Raw genomic sequence first — 12,395 nt, forward strand, 5'->3', positions numbered from 1 at the left:
ATGATATCCGGGAGTACAGTGCACACTCATGTCTGAACATCACATATGGGGAATTCCAACAGTTGACTAACATTTTTTTCAACTGTAAAGGGAAATAAAAGTAAATTCTTCTGGTGAAAAGAAAGTGAAAGTCTAAAACATATTCAGTAAAATTATTTCTGGAGTTAGTTTTTTTCAATTGCTAACAAGCATTGTTCAATACTGAAGCCACATTTTCAAAACTCTTCACACATTCAGTGAAACAGAAGTCTATGTGGACCAAACTGCGAATCATTTTTTATTGCTTCTACACAAAATGCATTCAATGACCACGTTTTTCAAAATTCATGAACACTTTTGTTATTCATACTTCACCGTCTGCAAAACACTATATATTTGCAGCAATTTTTTTTGAATGCCATGTTGAAGGCATGTTGGTGGGGAAAGAAGAGTGGCAGAGAGAGGGAGGACAAGAATGGCCAAGATTCATGTTGGTAATGCAGACTGTATGAAGAGTTTTGAAAATGTGGCTTCAGTATTGAACAATGCTTGTTAGCAATTGAAAAAAAAAACTGTAAATGAAAGTCCCTATCCAGCAGATATGCAAGCTGTGTCCAAAACGTAATGAGTGAAGGGCATTCACAGAAAAAGTATTTTTCTGAAGTATAAAAGTGTGAAAATGAACTAAGAGTGATACTGTATTTGTATATAATGCAGTGTAAAAGAATAGAAGCTAATTAGCATAATAGTTGCAATTAAAAGAATAAAAGCACTTAACACAAAGAACATAAAAGCAAAGTAAATCATACATTTACATATTTCCTTATGGTCTCTAAAATGTAGCAAATGTTCAAGGTTAGCCAAACTTTAAGTCATATCAAAGTGCAGTGTGTTCTGGCTTCTTTGTGCAGTGGAAACATCTCAATGTCAGCTATGCCTGTATTTTTGTAAGCTGAGTGAGCTAAACAGAGAGGAATTCACAGGGAAGAAAGCAAAAATGATAAAGAACCATAATATCTGCCTCTCCCTTCATATCAAAAAGCAACCATTAATGTACAAAAAAAGAGGCCACAATCGATATCCTTAGCATCAGTGCTTTATTAAAACAGCATGGACAGAAAGAAACATATTCTCAGAATAGTAAAACAGCAGGTAAAAAAGAAATATTTCCTCCACATACCTTTCATACTTATAGATGATTACAAAACCCTTCTGCTCATATTAGACTTTTAATACTCATATTAGACTTTTAATACTCATATAATACTTATTTACTCTAAGGCCTGATGGGGCCAAACTCACACTTCACAAACTCTCCTGGGTTCAGTTTTGGCTCCGCGCCCTCACAGAGTCTGAGACTCTCACTCAGAATTTTCTTGCTGAAGCTGAAGATTTGTCCATGTGGAACATGGAAGGCCACTCCGATGTTATCCCACATGTAATTTTGTCTGGCTCTTACAGGTATCCGAATAGCTTCCATGTCCTTAGACAGACAGAAACAATGTGTTTTACTCATTGCCTGTGGACGCCAGATAATGGAGTCTTTATAGAACTCACACACTGCATCTTGGGTATTCCGGAGCAGGGGATACTTCAAGAACAGGCCTTGGGCATGAGGTGCATGAATCACAATAGAATACATCACTTCCTGCTTATAGACCACAGTCTCAAAAACACGAATGTGGGGCTTCTGGCCTTCACAGAACTGTTCTTTGTAGCTTTTTAACAACTCATGGATTGGCATGCTGAAGCGGAAATTCCCCATGCGAGAGGATGCCAGGAAGGCAGGGGATGAGGTAAACCTATGCAGGAAAGGTTTCACTTCGTAGTAAAATTCTTGCTCATTCAAATATTGCTCCTCAGCTATAGTAATTTCATGTCTCGAAATGTCTGGGCTCCACCAAACCAGATCGCGTGTTGGTGAGTCGCTTCGTGTCGGCTTTTTAAACCCATCAGAGTTCCAGATGCCATGGTATCCTTGGAGGTTAGTGTCATGCCGAAGGTTTGACGCTTTAATTTCCACCCCCTCAGGTTTTGATGGAATCCACTTATTATTGAGGTATTTATTCGAAATTTGCTTCTGTTTGAGCTCTTCAAGCTTCAGGTGCTTCCCCTTATAGAATAGTTCACGACAGTCTCTCTCATTGGTGCGAAACATTCTTTCAGGTTGAGAAAAGCTGTTTATGAGATGAAATCACTTCTGAAATTGGACTGTGATGGCTTGTTGCACTGTAAGTATAGAAATGTTACATATTTTATTGTGTTAGCATTTTAAACAAATATATTGACAAAGACAACTCTTTTATATCAATCAAATAAAAAAGTTATCAAAATAGAACAACACTCAGATCAGAAGATGTGTTAGCCCTGTGCCTCACAGCCAAATTACAGCTAACAATTTTTGACAGTGTGACAGAGTAACATTCAGTGATAATATTTAAATAAATTGATCTCAGCCAAAACTTATTAATATTAGCTTTACACTCAAATGTAAAGAGTAGTGTTGCTTTCATCATGAGTAAAAAAGCGGTTACTATCCGGTTTGTGTGGAAATCGAAACTGTGGGCATGCCTAACAGACTAGAAACATGACCAAAGCCCATATCCCATAGATTTTAAACAATTTATGCCAATTACTAGACCTACCATTCTTAAATTAAGTGAACTTTTCTCTTTTGTAGTAAAATACAGTGATAAAAATAGATATTAAAAAAACAGTTATTTTTAAAATTACAAATAGCTATTCACTCACCAACTTCCTGTTATCCTGTGTCGGTGTTTGGTACTTTCAGAGCCAGTGCAGAAAAAGAGAGAGAGAGAGGTTGTTTGAAATCACGTGGTTCTGGTGACGCGCGAAATTCCGGTGGAGGGCAAGCAGTGAAAATTAGAATGGAAGAGATGGAGAAAAGTCCGTACTGTGCTGGTTTAGAAAGATATAAACAGAAAATCACAACATATGTTGGACGTGATCCTTATGTTATGAAGAGGAGCGACTTTTCTACTGAATTGAAACTGGATGGTGTAATACAATTTTCGCCTTGTTTGAGGAGGTGAGGGAAGACGACGTTTAGCAAATGTAATAATGTCACTGAATAAACCCACTGCCTTTCACTCAAAATAATCACATATTTAGCTGAGTTTTGTATTTGTTTTTTGTGTAATAATTAACATTACATTTGCGAGTATGACTCGTTCGCTTGTGAATAATTATAACTTGCACACAGCCACTTCAAAACTGTTCACGAGCTTCAAAACTGTTCACTTCAAAACTGTTCACGGGTTTGATTTTGGTTGTCATTTGTTGAAATAAATACAAAAATACAGTGTCTGTCCCCTGAATGTGACCCTCCGATTCTCCTTAATTCTTGGCCATATGGGAAAGTGAATATTTACAAAGACAACATTAAAACTACAGTTACATTTACACGCTTCCAACAAATAAATGGATCGACTTCTGTCAGCTTGTTGAACACATTTATTTTATTTGGACATTTTCTACCATATGATGGCTGAAGCAGCAGCGCGTGACACTGTTCTCACGGTAACCAGATCAACATTGTGAACGGAATTCTACAAAACTGAAGTGAAAACACCAAATTATCATTCAGTGGGATAAAATAGCTTCTCTTCCCTGTATGAAAATGTGAATATTTAACTAAGTCAAAAACAAAAGTTAAGCAGGTATCCATATTCATTTCAGTATCAGCAGACGCAAAACGCTATAAAAGGCGACAACTTAAAAAATTGAAATAAGTTATAAAAAACGAGTACGAATACGAATTTTGAGTTTTTGATAGGATTCCTATATAGAAAAATCACTCCCTGCCCTCCAGACTCATTCGCGCTGCTGCAAGGACGTCATGTGCAAACAACCTATTAAAGAACTAGCAGATGTAACTTAACTTCAAAATAAAAGTCCTTTGCGCAATAGCCTACGATAAATATGAATGATTAATTAGTCGGTTGTCATATTTAGCAAACATATTTTAATCAAGGCAAATAATGCTCTGGTACCTGTGTTAACCCATCTTGAGAGTTTTACCGTTTTTCTCGATTGCTAACACATTGACCGTCTATGACATTGACACAATTTCCCAAACCATTCATTAAATTCTCAAAACAAAGACACATTTCTCAAAACTATAAACACGTTTCACTTGTTTTCACACACATTTCAATTTTCTTAATGATTTCTGCAAAACTCTACACAAAAAAATGCCCTTATTTTACAGTGGTTTAACCATGTTCTCATTCAGAAAACACAAACACATAGTATAATTAACTCAAGTGTCACTATGTAAACTCAAATAGCACACATTTATCCATCAGTAAACATTCAGTAGCAAAAATGATGACACACCAATCAGAATCTCGGGATATCGGGATAATATAAACAGGAGCACAGGTGACTGTGCTTTAGAAATTGCATCCTAGAATCATCGACAGGGTTTTATACTACTTACAGTATAATTACAGTACACAGAAACAGTACTTTATATGAGAGAAATTTCACTATTCTGTGTCCAGTAAACTGTAGTACATGTGCACCCTCAAATTTGTGATTGTCAAATTTATTCAAATATATTACAGTTTTTTTCAACTGCTTACACACATTTTCAAAACTTTACACACAAATCCAAGAACTGCACACACAAAATGCAAAATGCCTCACATCTCTTGCAAAATGAAGCAATGCATTCAAAATATCACAAACACATCTCAAAAGCAAACATTTGTCTTACTTTTCAAACGCATTTGCCATGGAAACCCAACATGTGTGTGTTGTGTGTGTGTTTGTTGGTGAGCGAGATGGTTGGGTGTATCTAGGCTTCATCTCTCCTCCTGGCTTGGTCCGGCCACAATACTTCATCCACGTCACATGCTATGTTCTCTCTTGCGTATCCAACCTTAGATGGAGGCAGCGTCAGTGTCTCCACATGCCTCCTCCATTGCCTGGAGAAGTGTTATGTTGACATAGGGATGACGATCATGCACTTTCCAGCAACCATGTGGAGAAAAATTCCTCAATAGGGTTTAGAAATGATGAATATGGAAGCAAGTAAACAACAGAAAAGTTGTTCAAAATCTATAACTTGACCTTTGGCCTATGTATAGGCCTATTCTAAAGCCATGATTGGTTGGTGTTAAGTAAAGCAATGAGTGTTTGCACATGTGAGGAGTTAGTGTGAGGCACTGATGAATTAGTGTGGCATCTTGATTGGTTGTGTTTGAAAAAGGAAATCAAGATACATCCTGTTAGATTTTTGTGTGTTACATAGAGAATTGTGTGTTGTGTTTTGCAAAAAGTGTTTTATGAAATTGAAAACTGAGTCGAAGGCCGAGAATTAGTGTATGGTTTTGCAGATTTGGTGTGTGGTTCTGCTGTTTGAGTGTCAGGTTTCAGAAATTGTGTGACAAGTAAAGATTTTGTGTGTAAGCAGTTGAAAAAAAACTGTAAGATCAACTAGCCTACTTCATCTACTTTCATTTCCTGTAAGATCACTTTACAGTAGTGAAATGAAAATAATTTTTCCTGAAGTTCATTGTTGCATTGTACTCTATCTGCACTCTTTCATTTATGTTGTATACTGTAATAGACACTGAGCTGCCAAATTATTCTTGAATAGCAATAAGAGATATTTTTGTTACAGTGTTATGAATTGATCTCACTAGTGAGGAAAGTAGTCTGTGTATTTGCAGGTTTTGTGTGTCGTCTGAGCCCAAAGTTTGATTTTGACAGAAGTGAATAAGTTTTTGACTGAAATATTTGATTCTGATGAGGAAGTTTGATGTTTGTACAAGTTGGTGTGTAGTTACGAGATTGTGTTTATAGTTGAAAATGGTGAATTGTTTCATGAATTGTGTGTTAGCAATTGAGAAAAACTGTAAGTAGCCTATTTAGTTTCAGAATTCACTCTTTTTCTGAATTACTTCTATTCTTATATTAATTTTCAGTGTTTTGTAGGAACTTTTCTCACTTCTTATTATTATTACTTACTACCCTACCATCACAACCTATGCTCTATACGGCGTTCAGAGGTTGTATAAATCAAAGCAAGGGATTTACAAAAACCTGTCCTCTGACATAAAATTCGAGCAGTAGAGTGTTTTTAGAAGTCCCTTTCAAGATATTTTTACAGGACTATAGCTTAGTGGTGCAATGAGATCCAGGAAGCCGAAGAATAATTCTATCAATATCTAACCAAACACTAGTTACCAAAATATATCTTGTCATATTGGAACATTAAACAACATATATAACAGGCATATTCTCGAACAGCATTACATTAATAAGGCAAAGTATAGTAAAAGTCAACGCTATAAACAACAATAATGAGTAAATACTTGAAAATATGATTAATGTTAATATACAGGTGCTGGTCATATAATTAGAATATCATCAAAAAGTTGATTATTTCACTAATTCCATTCAAAAAGTGAAACTTGTATATTTTATTCATTTATTACACACAGACTAATATATATCAAATGTTTATTTCTTTTAATTTTGATGATTATAACTGACAACTAAGGAAAATCCCAAATTCAGTATCTCAGAAAATTAGAATATTACTTAAGACCAATACAAAGAAAGGATTTTTAGAAATCTTGGCCAACTGAAAAGTATGAACATGAAAAGTATGAGCATGTACAGCACTCAATACTTAGTTGGGGCTCCTTTTGCCTGAATTACTGCAGCAATGCGGCGTGGCATGGAGTCGATCAGTCTGTGGCACTGCTCAGGTGTTATGAGAGCCCAGGTTGCTCTGATAGTGGCCTTCAGCTCTTCTGCATTGTTGGGTCTGGCATATCGCATCTTCCTCTTCACAATACCCCATAGATTTTCTATGGGGTTAAGGTCAGGCGAGTTTGCTGGCCAATTAAGAACAGGGATACCATGGTCCTTAAACCAGATACTGGTAGCTTTGGCACTGTGTGCAGGTGCCAAGTCCTGTTAGAAAATGAAATCTGCATCTCCATAAAGTTGGTCAGCAGCAGGAAGCATGAAGCGCTCTAAAACTTCCTGGTATACAGCTGCGTTGACCTTGGATCTCAGAAAACACAGTGGACCAACACCAGCAGATGACATGGCACCCCAAACCATCACTGACTGTGGAAACTTTACACTGGACCTCAAGCAACGTGGATTGTGTGCCTCTCCTCTCTTCCTCCAGACTCTGGGACCCTGATTTCCAAAGGAAATGCAAAATTTACTTTCATCAGAGAACATAACTTTGGACCACTCAGCAGCAGTCCAGTCCTTTTTGTCTTTAGCCCAGGTGAGATGCTTCTGACGCTGTCTGTTGTTCAAGAGTGGCTTGACACAAGGAATGCGACAGCTGAAACCCATGTCTTGCATACGTCTGTGCGTAGTGGTTCTTGAAGCACTGACTCCAGCTGCAGTCCACTCTTTGTGAATCTCCCCCACATTTTTGAATGGGTTTTGTATCACAATCCTCTCCAGCGTGCGGTTATCCCTATTGCTTGTACACTTTTTTTCTACCACATCTTTTCCTTCCCTTCGCCTCTCTATTAATGTGCTTGGACACAGAGCTCTGTGAACAGCCAGCCTCTTTTGCAATGACCTTTTGTGTCCTGCCCTCCTTGTGCAAGGTGTCAATGGTCGTCTTTTGGACAACTGTCAAGTCAGCAGTCTTCCCCATGATTGTGTAGTCTACAGAACTAGACTGAGAGACCATTTAAAGGTCTTTGCAGGTGTTTTGAGTTAATTAGCTGATTAGAGTGTGGCACCATGTGTCTTCAATATTGAACCTTTTCACAATATTCTAATTTTCTGAGATACTGAATTTGGGATTTTCCTTAGTTGTCAGTTATAATCATCAAAATTAAAAGAAATAAACATTTGAAATATATCAGTCTGTGTGTAATGAATGAATATTATATATAAGTTTCACTTTTTGAATGGAATTAGTGAAATAAATCAACTTTTTGATGATATTCTAATTATATGACCAGCACCTGTATATAGTAGGAATATATGGATAAATGAATTCAAAGATAATACTGATAAGTCATAAATCATAAATGAATAAAAGAAATAATACTAATAAAGACATTATCATAAACATTGATCATTTTGGATACACCACTTAGCTTACTTTAATTGTGGTAGATACAGCTTTTGTTGTTGATTTTCAAAGCTGGTGGTGTCAAACATATCTATAGATTGTGATTTATATATCATACTGTTTAGGGAATGTGAAGGACATATTAATTTTACTGATTACAGATTAATATTAATAGGCTATGTGCTCTGATTTGAGTACAAATTGGCCCAACCTTGACCCCTCATTATTGAATGTAGAAAATACTGAAACTAAATATTGAAACTAACATTTTGGCTCACTGTAGACCATTTAAAAATAAAAATTAAAACTATTCAGTTTATAGTCATATGTAAACATCATTTTTTAAACTACAACAATGTAAAGTTCACTGTTCACTGTTTGTTTGAGAATAATAATACAATGCTAATAGACACACCCCTTACAGACACACACAGAATGTCAGTGTGTACCTTTCATATGGTAATGAGGACAGTACTAGAACAGGTCTGGCTCCATAGCTCAGTGGTTAGAGCACTGGTCTTGTAAACCAGGGGTCGCGAGTTCGATCCTCGCTGGGGCCTAAAAGACACCTGAAGGACACTTTTGAGTAGTTATCAAAGTAAGTTTACAGACCTATATGAATAGGGATACAATAGAAGAGAACCAAGCAGGGGCCTGCATGGTACGTGGATTCCACACTTATCTGTTAAGTTCTTCAAAGCTCATCCTAGAGTTGTTCTCATAGCAATAAGTCTATAAGCTCAAACCTGTTCAGGAGCAGAAAAAACAAAGATTGGGGAGTATCACTGATAATAATCTCCATCCTGAAAGAGGTCAAATGCATCCATTTCCTAAAGCTGCAGGAAATGTCTTAACTCAAAACAAAACAGACACAACCAGTAAAAGAAATCACTACTGAGTGTACTGGCAATGTTCTAGAAAATCTGATTTATGATATTTTATCAGGTGTCCTAGACACCTATTTTCATATCTCAATCTACTTATGTGGTCCTTTCCCAATCTGGTCAGATGGCATAAAAATGTAAAACAAAATATTAAGTAGCACAACTGTTTTTAACATTGATGATAATAAGAAATGTTTTGTTGAGCACCAAAGCAGCATTTTAGAATGATTTCTAAAGGATGATGTGACACTGAAGACTGGAGTAATGATGCTGAAAAGTCTGCTTTACCGTTAAAGGAAGAAATTACATTTTAAAATATATCAAAATAGAAAAGTTTTTTTTTTTTAATTATAATATTTTACCATATTAATGTTTTACTGTATATTAGATTGAACAAATTGAGTCTTGGTGAGCAGACTTTAAACATTAAAAAAATCTTACTGACCCCAAACTTTTAAATCACACTCTTGAAAAAAAAAAAAGTTCCTAAAGTGGGTTTTCACATTGATGCCATAGAAGAAACATTTTGGGTTCCCCAAAGAACATTTCAGTAAAAAACATTTTTTTCTTAGTAATCTAAATAGCCCTTTTTAACCATACAGAACCTTGGCATGAAAGGTTCTTCATGGAACCATAAAGAACCTTTTTTAAATAGTGTATGAATTTTCTCCACCACCATAGGTTTATAAAAAGAAAAGAAAAGATAATTGCGTAGCAAATCGATTTAACTATGAAAGTCAGCATGAAATCATTGACCCTATTTATTTTCTATGTTAATGTTACTGGTAAACATTTTTTGACTGTGTAATCTTTAAGCTTTTGAGAATTTGCAAACAATGACTATCAAAATAACAGAAAAGAAGCAAAATGGCTGCAAATATGCAAAAGATACAATCACACAGGAGAAAAGCATTCAAGAGTGTAAACTAGTGATGTGTACCCATATCTTAAAGATTATGTGTATATTCAGTTATCTTTAATCAGATTATTGTGACTGCCTCAGACGCAATCAACTCTGTCTGTGTCTGTGAAGGTGTGAACCAAATGGCCCATTCAATTAGAATAACAAAGTGACTGTTCCACAGGAATTTCTAAAGTCTTTTTCCCTATTGTGACGTATATCTGGGTGAAGATTCAGGGCGGGACTTTTTGTCTATCAGGAATTGATTAAATTGTTGTTGTGGCTATTGCTGTGATCTCATGTAAGTGACATGTACCACCACATTCAACCACATGAGCGTCTACACTACGAAAGCAATCCAGTCAAATGAGTTTGTTCAAAGTGGTCAAAAGTTGTGAAGTTCAAAATGTTTTAGACCCCATTTACACCTGTATTTAGCATTGTCCATTTGCGACGAAAAAGCATCTAAATACCAGGTGGAAGCAGGGCCTAAGATGTTTTCTAAAATGCAGGGGGGAAAAAAAACACATTTTATAGTGTCTACTTGACAGTAAGGACCCAGGGGAGATAGAGTTAAGGCCCCTTCACACCAACAACAATAACTATCTGTGCTCACACCAGTGTCAGTGACTTGACCCATCAAACAAAACAAACACAATACTGGTTGCAACCAAGCAAAAAAAACTACTATTGAATTACTATTAGTGACATTTTGGCACACTAGACCTACCATGTAGTACTGGGTTGATAGTTATATGTAAATAACACAAACTCATACAAAAGGTAGACACACCCCTTACAGATACAGAGTGTATGGACAGGAAAAAAACAGGTGAGGCTCAGTGTTCAGAGCAATGGTCTTGTAAACCATGGGCCGCAAATTCGATTCTTGCTGGGGCCTGAGCAATCAAGGACAGTTGAGCCAGTATCAAAACGAGTTCGCAGACATAAATGGCTGTCAATCCAATAGAACAAAATCAATCAAACAAACATATCTGATAAACGTTTAACACTGCAAAAGACACCAAGGTGAAGAACTTCAAACTATATGCGAGTGCAAACAAACTTGGAAACATCTTAATTACAGCCAAACAATGATATGACCAATTTTCTTAGCTGAAATTTCAACAACTTTAGCTCAAAGGGGATTAATAAATGTATTTATATCATTGTTTTGGAGTGATCTGATGCGTCTTGATATATGTTAAGTCAGTCTCTGTGCCTTTCAGAAAGTGGTTTTAGTTTTGTGTTCCATGATAAGGTTAAAAAAGGTCTCAAATGGGAGTCTGTTTATGCTCTCTGTCTTGAGAAGGAATTACCCTCCTTTTTTAACTCATGATTTATCCTTGCTATAGTCGGGATGTGCTGACTTCAGGTCTTTGCGCTGTTTCGGCACAGTTCTGATCACGTCATCACTGCCATATATATATATATATATATATATATATATACACACTGCCAGCCAAAAAAAAAAAAAGTTCGCTGGATTTTAATAGGCAAATACTTAAGAATCTATGAAGGGATCATTATTAAAGTGATTATTATGTTTCTAGCATGTTTTATGTTTGGCAACGGTTCTTTTAACCCTAAAAGATGGAGTGTGTAGCTTTTCATTTCTTAAACAACCATGTTGGAATATGTATCATGGCCATATTCCAGGATGAAATTGCCAATATTCATCAGGGTTAAAACTGTGAAAAAATGGTCCAGAGAGCATGAAGAATCATTTTCACACATGAATTGGCACTTCTGAGTCCTGACTTTAACCTCAGTGTGGAAATGGAAATAACATCACAACATTTATTTCCATCAAGAGGTGCATCAAATTTTGGTCAAGATCTTGTACAATGCAAGAGGTGAGCACTCTGTAAAGTCTCCTCCAGCACATCACAAAGACTTTCAATAAATTTAAGGTCTGGACTCAGAAGTGCCAATTCATGTGTGAAAATGATTCTTCATGCTCCCTCCCAGCAATTCTTTCACAATTTGAGCCTGATGAATCTTGACATTGTCATCCTGGGATATGGCCACGATGTGTTTTCCTACATGATTATTTAAGAAATTAAAAGCTACACACGCCATCTTTTAGGGTTAAAAGAACCGTTGCCAAACATAAAACATGCTAAAAACATAATAATCACTGTAATAATGATCCTTTCATAGATTCTTAAATATTTGCCTATTAAAATCCAAACAGTGACCTTTTTTGGGCCGGGCAGTGTATATATATATATATATATATATAATGTGCTTGGGTTGTATATAAATGTATGTGCTTGGGTTGGACAAACAAAGTTATGCAGATAGAAAGATGTCATTTGTGACAAATGAGTCATCCGTTTGTCATTCCTCTTAAACTTTAAACAATCAAAGCTACAGGGAAATGCTGGATGCTGGACACACCCTTTGAAGTGCTACGCAAGGTTTACTTTTTTATATGGTAATGAGGACAGTACAAGAACAGGTCTGGCTCCATAGCTCAGTGGTTAGAGCACTGGTCTTGTAAACCAGGGGTCGCGAGTTCGATCCTCGCTGGGGCCTA

General features: G+C 36.3%; 1 long non-coding RNA gene and 2 other non-coding genes across 3 annotated transcripts; 2 read left to right on the forward strand and 1 right to left on the reverse strand.

The window, feature by feature from the left end:
- Positions 1–1,059: 1,059 nt before the first annotated feature.
- Positions 1,060–5,993, reverse strand: LOC127497656 (uncharacterized). Its single transcript, XR_007925599.1, has 2 exons — positions 2,731–5,993; positions 1,060–2,208 (listed from the first exon to the last, which is right to left on the reverse strand). It is a non-coding gene; the product is annotated as an uncharacterized LOC127497656 (long non-coding RNA).
- Positions 5,994–8,555: 2,562 nt separating this feature from the next.
- Positions 8,556–8,628, forward strand: trnat-ugu (transfer RNA threonine (anticodon UGU)). The gene has a single exon. It is a non-coding gene; the product is annotated as a tRNA-Thr (tRNA).
- A 3,693-nt stretch (positions 8,629–12,321) lies between these two features.
- On the forward strand, positions 12,322–12,394 carry trnat-ugu (transfer RNA threonine (anticodon UGU)). The gene has a single exon. It is a non-coding gene; the product is annotated as a tRNA-Thr (tRNA).
- The last annotated feature ends 1 nt before the right edge of the window (position 12,395 follows it).

This window comes from Ctenopharyngodon idella, chromosome 16, assembly GCF_019924925.1.
Source record: "Ctenopharyngodon idella isolate HZGC_01 chromosome 16, HZGC01, whole genome shotgun sequence".
Lineage (NCBI taxonomy): Eukaryota > Metazoa > Chordata > Actinopteri > Cypriniformes > Xenocyprididae > Ctenopharyngodon > Ctenopharyngodon idella.